This window comes from Manis pentadactyla, chromosome 8 (genome assembly GCF_030020395.1).
Source record: "Manis pentadactyla isolate mManPen7 chromosome 8, mManPen7.hap1, whole genome shotgun sequence".
Lineage (NCBI taxonomy): Eukaryota > Metazoa > Chordata > Mammalia > Pholidota > Manidae > Manis > Manis pentadactyla.
The window spans coordinates 78,483,033-78,491,951 of record NC_080026.1 but is presented as its reverse complement, the minus strand read 5'-3'; positions in this window follow the sequence as shown (position 1 = coordinate 78,491,951).

Sequence of the window (8,919 nt, the reverse complement as noted above, 5' to 3'; positions counted from 1 at the left end):
TTGCCATCTAAGTTGCAAATACACATATAAACCTCTCCGAGTGGTCCTACTGATACCCTTTCTTCAAGTTTGAGCAACAGGGAGAACACACTCTTACCTCCCCATGGATGGGTGAGATTGACAGCACACAGGCTGCTTTGCATATCATGCCCTCTTATTTCCACCTTCTCCTTTCAGTCCTACCAAGCTCTCTCATAAGTCTGAAGTGGTTGGTTATGTAGTATGTGCAAACTAGTTCTCAAATGAACTCTGTCATGTCCTGGTGTGATGATAGTGAAAACCCACCTCCCTTGGTGCTGTGGAAGTTGTGGGGACCTGCTCTCTGTGACCTCTGCCAAAACTGAGGCTTCAGCAGTTTGAATGAACTTGCTTCTAAACTGCACACTATTTTTTTAATGCTATTATTTGACAACTTTCAAAGTGTTCTTGACAAAATATTTTATTTTTCCTTTCTTGGAACTACTCAACATCCTATGGAAAAATGTGGCTTTCTAAAAGGTATTATGCTGTGACAAAAGCACTGAAAATTTTTCAGTTATGTCAAGTGTCTTATTTAAGGCCTATCTAGTCTGATAAAGACTTATTTTTAATATCAGTCTGACTAATGGATAATATTAATTTAAGTTTAATTTTAACTCAGAACATTCAAATGCTATAGAAAAATTAATTCAAGAAAAGAGAGCCTTTCTAAAATAACATCCACACCTCCTACATGCAGATGCATTGTGAATGATTAATATATATATTTATTTCCTCAAAAATAATTATTGAGTTAGTATTATATACTATACAACTAATAAAAGTGCTGGATGAGAATTTTGAGCCTTGAAAGAGTCATATAACTACTATAGGAAGACTGTTATATTGAAAAAGGAAAGCTTTAATATACTAACCACATAAGTTCTAATAATTATTATAATAAACATTTACTAAGAACTTCCAATGAAATAAGTACAGTGCTAAACACATCTCATGCATTGTCTCACTGAGTGATTATAATAGCCATATAATGTGTATACATTATTTAATGTAGGCCTTAATCTACAAGCTAAGAAATTCAAGTTCAAAAAGGACAAGAAACTGCCAAGGTGGCATTGTGGGAAAGTTTGGGTAGAAAGATATAATTGTTACTAGCAATGGAAAAAGCCCAATCATGAAAAGACTATGACTAAGGAAAATCTTTGCTCTAAATTTCATAAAGGAGTAGGAATTATGGAAAGGATAGGATAGCTGTGCAACAGATGAAGTGTGAATGAAGATACGGAGGAGTGAAATGTTTTAATGCATTTGAAGATCTGCACGTGTTTGTGGGACTGGGAAGAAAGTTTACCAAGGAAGAAGTAGACACTGGTGAGGCTGTAGGGATGGTCTATAATAAAACAGAATAATCAAGTTTTAAAGATACATACGTTTTCTGAAAAAAAAAAAAAAAAGAAACATGTACATCAGTATTTATTCTTGCAATGGTTTATCTTCTCTAGGGGGACTTTCTTGAGATTTTATACCCATCACATAGATTGTGAAGTGTTACTAATATTTAGAGTGTAGGTACCAAGGATGTTAGACATCTTGCACAGTATCCTTTATTTCTGTTCAAGGAAGAAAATGCTCAGAGAACTAAGCAAATTTCAGTATTCCCCCAGGATATCCAAGTCACAGAGTTTCTATTTATGTGAATATAGATACTACTCTTTAATTTACATTGCTTTAATATATACTAACTTTTTCAAGAATAAGACTTCAATGTGAATAAAGAGAAATCACAGTTTATTTTGTTTTAATGCTAAGAGATCCCCCCCTCAATTGTAGAAGATCACAACTAATGACAATACTGCCTGTCATATTTACTTGCCTACAGAGTGCATCTCACTTTATGAATTGGCATATATAACTATTGCTTTGAGTTCAATTTGGCATACAGGAATAACTAATTTATTGTTAACTGTAATATAAATAGAGTACATAATATTTTATTGTAGTTATATTCCTTTATTTCTTCTTAGAATCCTTTAACTCAGAGTTAATTTTGCCTATCATATTGACTTATATTTAAGTTTTATGAGTAACAAATGCAACTCTTTCAGAATTTTATTTCAGAAAAATAAAGGAGGCATTACAAATATTTCTTAGTAAAAAAGGGTATTGGACATGAAGTGGAGAAACATAGGTACATTCTAAATAGTGACAAAGTTTAAAATACCCAATGGATATAGCTCAATATTCATTTACACTTTCTTCCTTACAAAGAGAACCCTGCAGAGGATTTCTTCAGGGTGACAATGTGCTCAGTTAAAATGCTGTACTTCCAAAATTTACTTAAAATTATGAAAATATGGGGGTGGAGCCAAGATGGCGGTGTGAGTAGAGCAGTGGAAATCTCCTCCCAAACTACATATATTTTTGAAAATACAACAAAGACAACTCTTCCTAAAAGAGAGATCAGAAGACACAGAAGAACATCCAGACCACATCCACACCAGCGAGAACTCAGCGCCTTGCGAAGGGGGTAAGATAAAAGCTCTGGCCCAGCGGGACCCAAGTGCCCCACACCCCAGCTCCAGGCAGGAGGAGAGGAGTTGGAGCAGGGAGGGAGAGGGAGCACAGGACTGCTAAATAGCCAGCCCTAGCCATCTGCACCAGAGCACAGACACAGTGCATGCGTGGGGTCCTGGATACTAGGGAAATAGGACAGTAAGACCTGTGAGCTGGTCCCTGCAGCCGGCACCCCAGGGACAAAGAAAAGCAAGTGCTTTTTGGAAATCTTAAAGGGACAGGGAACCCACAGCCGGACGAAAGTGTCCTGGGACACTTAGTCCAGTGGCAGGGAACTCTGCACACCCTAAACCCCTAGATAGCAGGGCTGCTCAGAGGCCCCTCACGGAGATAAACAGCCTCCCGGCCATTGCCCCTCCAATGCGGCTCCACCATATTGGAGTAGCAGCCTGAGGCAGGCCACGCCCACAGCAACAGCGAGAAAACTCCATACCGGCTGGGCAAGAATCAGAAGCCCTGTCTGAGCACAACTTCCCAGCACAAGCCACTAGAGGTCGCTGTTCTCCCAGGAGAGGAAGGCCATAAACCAACAAGAAGGGAAGTTCTTCCAGCTGTCACTCGGGCCAGCTCTGCAAACTATTCCTATCGCCATGAAAAGGCAAAATATGAGGCAGACAAAGATTACAGAGACAACACCTGAGAAGGAGACAGACCTAACCAGTCTTCCTGAAAAAGAATTCAAAATAAAAATCATAAACATGCTGACAGAGATGCAGAGAAATATACAAGAGCTAAAAGATGAAGTCCGGAAGGATATTACAGAAGTGAAACAAACTCTGGAAGGATTTATAAGCAGAATGGATAAGATGCAAGAAGCCATTGATGGAATAGAAACTAGAGAACAGGAATGCATAGAAGCTGACACAGAGAGAGAAAAAACAATCTCCAGGAATGAAACAATATTAAGAGAACAGTGTGACCCATCCTAAAGGAACAATTTCCACATTATAGGGGTATGAGAAGAAGAAGAGAGAGAAAAAGGGATAGAAAGTATCTTTGAAGAAATAATTGCTGAAAATTTCCCCAAACTGGGGGAGGAACTAATCGAACAGACCACGGAAATACACAGAACTCCCAACATAAAAGACCCAAGGAGGACAACACCAAGACACATAATAATTAAAATGGCAAATATCAAGGACAAGGAAAGAGTTTTAAAGGCAGCTACAGAGAAAAAGCTCACCTATAAAGGAAAACCCATCAGGCTATCATCAGACTTCTCAACAGAAACCTTACAGGTCAGAAGAGAATGGCATGATATATTTAATGCAATGAAACAGAAGGGCCTTGAACCAAGGATACTGTATCCACAATGATTATCATTTAAATATGAAGGAGGGATTAAATAATTCCCAGACAAGCAAAAGTTGAGGGAATTTGCCTCCCACAAACCACCTCTACAGGGTATTCTGGAGGGACTGTTCTAGACGGGAACATTCCTAAGACTACACAGATGTCACCACAGAAAATAAAATCACAGCAAAGAAAGCAGACTAACCAAATACTAAAAAAAAGCAAAAAATAAAATCAACTACCCACTAAAAACACGAAACATGAAAGAGCACAGAATAAAACGACCAACATACAAAGAATGGAGAAGGAGGAGGAGGAATAAGAAGGGAGAGAAGAAAAGAATCTCCAGACAGTGTATACAACACCTCAATAAACGAGCTAAGTTAGGCAGTAAGATACAAAAAAGCTAACCTTGAACCTTTGGTAACCATGAATCTAAAGCCTGCAATGGCAATAAGTACGTACCTTTCAATAGTCACCCTAAATGTAAATGGACTGAATGCACCAATCAAAAGACACAGAGTAAAGGATAGAATGGATAAAAAAGCAAGACCCATCTATATGCTGCTTACAAGAAACTCACCTCAAACCCAAAGACATGCACAGAATAAAAGTCAAGGGATGGAAAAACACATTTCAGGCAAAGAACACAGAGAAGAAAGCAGGGGTTGCAGTACTAGTATCAGACAAAATAGACTTAAAAACAAAGAAAGTAACAAGAGATAAAGAAGGACATAACATAATGATAAAGGGCTCAGTCCAACAAGAGGATATAACCATTCTAAATATATATGCACCCAACACAGGAGCACCAGCATATGTGAAACAAATACTAACAGAACTAAAGGGAGAAATAGAATGCAATGCATTCATTTTAGGAGACTTCAACATGCCACTCACCCCAAAGGATAGATACACTGGAAAGAAAATAAGTAAGGACACGGAGGCACTGAACAACACGCTAGAACAGATGGACCTAATAGACATCTATAGAACTATACATCCAAAAGCAACAGGATATACATTCTTCTCAAGTGCACATGGAACATTCTCCAGAATAGACCACATGCTAGGTCACAAAAAGAGCCTCAGTAAATTCCATAAGATTGAAATTCTGTCAACCAACTTTTCAGACCACAAAGGTATAAAACTAGAAATAAATTTTACTAAGAAAACAGAAAGGCTCACAAACACATGGAGGCTAACAACATGCCCCTAAATAATCAATGGATCAATGAACAAAGTAAAATAGAGATCAAGGAATATATGGAAACATATGACAACAACAACACAAAGCCCCAACTTCTGCGGGACGCAGCAAAATCAGTCCTAAGAGGAAAGTATATAGCGATCCAAGCACATAGAGAAGGAAGAACAATCCCAAAAGAGTAATCTAACATCACAATTATCGAAACTGGAAAAAGAAGAACAAATGAGGCCTAAAATCAGCAGAAGGCGGGACATAATAAAGATCAGAGAAGAAATAAACAAAATTGAGAAGCATAAAACAATAGAAAAAATCAATGAAACCAAGAGCTGGTTCTTTGAGAAAATAAACAAAATAGATAAGACTCTAGCCAAACTTATTAAGAGAAAAAGAGAATCAACACACATCAACAGAATCAGAAATGAGAATGGAAAAATCATGACAGGCTCCACAGAAATACAAAGAATTATTAAAGACTACTATGAAAACCTACATGCTAACAAGCTGGTAAACCTAGAAGAAATGGACAACTTCCTAGAAAAATACAACCTTCCAGGACTGACCAAGGAAGAAACACAAAAGTTAAACAAACCAATTACGAGCAAAGAAATTGAAATGGTAATCAAAAAACTACACAAGAACAAAACCCCCGGGCAAGATGGATTTACCTCGGAATTTTATCAGACATACAGAGAAGACATAATACCCACTCTTCTTAAAGTTTTCCAAAAACTAGAAGAGGAGAGAAAACTCTCAAACTCATTCTATGAAGCCAACATCACCCTAATACCAAAACCAGGCAAAGACCCCACCAAAAAAGAAAATTAGAGACCAGTATCTCTGATGAATGTAGATGCAAAAATAATAAAATATTAGCAAACCGAATTAAAAAATATATCAAAAGTATCATACACCATGATCAAGTGGGATTCATCCCAGGGATGCAAGGATGGTACAACTTTCGAAAATCCATCAGCATCATCCCCCACATCAACAAAAAGAAGGACAAAAACCACATGATCATCTCCATAGATGATGAAAAAGCATTCTACAAAATTCAACATCCATTCGTGATAAAAACTCTAAGCAAAATGGGAATAGAGGGCAAGTATCTCAACATAATAAAGGCCATATATGATAAACACACAGCCAACTTCATACTGAACAGCGAGAAGCTGAAAGCTTTTCCTCTGAGATCAGGAACTAGACAGGGATTCCCACTCTCCCCACTGATATTTAACATAGTACTGGAGGTCCTAGCCATGGCAATTAGATGAAACAAAGAAATACAAGGAATCCAGATTGGTAAAGAAAAAGTTAAACTGTCTCTATTTGCAGATGACATGATATTGTACATAAAAAACCCTAAAGACTCCACTACAAAACTACTAGAACTGAAATCGGAATACAGCAAAGTTGCAGGATACAAAATTAACACACAGAAATACGTGGCTTTCCTGGACACTAACAATGAACCAATAGAAAGAGAAATCAGGAAAACAATTCCATTCACAATTGCATCAAAAAGAATAAAATACCTAGGAATAAATCTAACCAAAGAAGTGAATGACCTATACTCTGAAAACTACAAGTCACTCGTAAGAGAAATTAAAGGGGACACTAACAAATGGAAACTCATCCCATGCTCGTGGCTAGGAAGAATTAATATCGTCAAAATGTCCATCCTGCCCAAAGCAGTATACAGATTTGATGCAATCCCTATCAAATTACCAGCAACATTCTTCAATGAACTGGAACAAATAGTTCAAAAATTCATATGGAAACACCAAAGACCCCGAATAGCCAAAACAATCCTGAGAAAGAAGAATAAAGTAGGGGGATCTCACTTCCCAACTTCAAGCTCTACTACAAAACCACAGTAATCAAGACAATTTGGTACTGGCACAAGAACAGAGCCATGGACCAGTGGAACAGATTAGAGACTACAGACATTAACCCAAACATACATGGTCAATTAATATTTGATAAAGGAGCCATGGACATACAATGGGGAAATGACAATCTCTTTAACAGATGGTGCTGGCAAAACTGGACAGCTACATGTAAGAGAATGAAACTGGACCATTGTCTAAACCCATACACAATAGTAAATTCGAAATGGATCAAAGACCTGAATATAAGTCATGAAACCATAAAACTCTTAGAAAAAAACATAGGCAAAAATCTCTTGGATGTGGACAAGAGTGACCTCTTCTTGAACATATCTCCCCAGGCAAGGTAAACAAAAGCAAAAATGAACAAGTGGGACTATATCAAGCTGAAAAGCTTCTGTACAGCAAAAGACACCATCAATAGAACAAAAAGGTACCCTACAGTATGGGAGAATATGTTTGTAAATGACAGATATGATAAAGGCTTGACATCAAAAGTATATAAAGAGCTCACCCACCTCAACAAACAAAAAACACATAATCCAATTAAAAAATGGGCTGAGGTACTGAACAGACAGTTCTCCAAAAAAGAAATTCAGATGGCCAACAGACACATGAAAAGATGCTCCACATCGCTAGTTATCAGAGAAATGCAAATTAAAACCACAATGAGATATCCCCTCATACCAGTAAGGATGGCTACCATCCAAAAGACAAACAACAACAAATCTTGGCGAGGTTGTGGAAAAAGGGGAACCCTCCTACGCTGCTGGTGGGAATGTAAATTAGTTCAACCATTGTGGAAAGCAGTATGGAGGTTCCTCAAAATGCTCAAAATGACTTACCATTTCACCCAGGATTTCCACTCCTAGGAATTTACCCTAAGAATGTAGCACTCCAGTTTGAAAAAGACAGATGCACCTCTATGTTTATTGCTGCACTGTTTACAATAGCCAAGAATTGGAAGCAACCTAAGTGTCCATCAGTAGATGAATGGATAAAGAATATGTGGTACATATACACAATGGAATATTACTCAGCCATAAGAAGAAAACAAATCCTACCATTTGCAACAACATGGATGGAGCTAGAGGGTATTATGCTCAGTGAAATAAGCCAAGCGGAGAAAGACAAATACCAAATGATTTCACTCATCTGTGGAGTATAAGAACAAAGGAAAAACTGAAGAAACAAACCAGCAGCAGAATCACAGAACCCAAGAATGGACTAACAGGTACTGAAGGGAAAGGGACTGGAGAGGATGAGTGGGTAGGGAGGGATAAGGGGGGGAAGGAGAAAGGGTGTATTATGATTAGCATGCATAATGTGGGGGGTGGGAGAAAGGGGAGGGCTGTGCAACACAGAGAAGACAAGTAGTGATTCTACAACATTTTGCTATGCTGATGGACAGTGAGTGTAATGGGGTTTGTGGGGGTTAGTTGGTGTCTGGGAGAGCCTAGTAAACATAATATTCTTCATGTAATTTTAGCTTAATGATAACAAAAAAAAAAGAGAAAGAAAAGGGGGATTACTCCCTGATAGGATAAAACTAACTGCAAATCAACGATTAATGCATTCTTTACATATTCTTAATTTTGATCTTTTAAAGGGTGTCAGATGATCAGCTATGGAAGTACATTTTTCTGATAATATTCCTTTCTCTTAAAAAAAAAAAGCAGTTCCTGTTTGGTGATCTCCAATAGGTTCTTCACAATGGTATAAAGGTCATATCAAAGTGTGGGCAAAAGGTTTGTTTGTGTTTATACAGAGGATCAAAGCCTAATTTGGCTACCCAGGAAATGAATTAAGATACTATATGAAGAAGAACTTCCAACATCAACATCCTCTAGAAGAGTCATTCCAGAAGATGATCATCAAAAAACTTCAACAAAGATCCTGGTGCTGTTGCAGTTGTAGCTGCATTCATCCCACCAGTTCCTGGACTTGCAATTGGAATGAAGAAGGAGATATCTA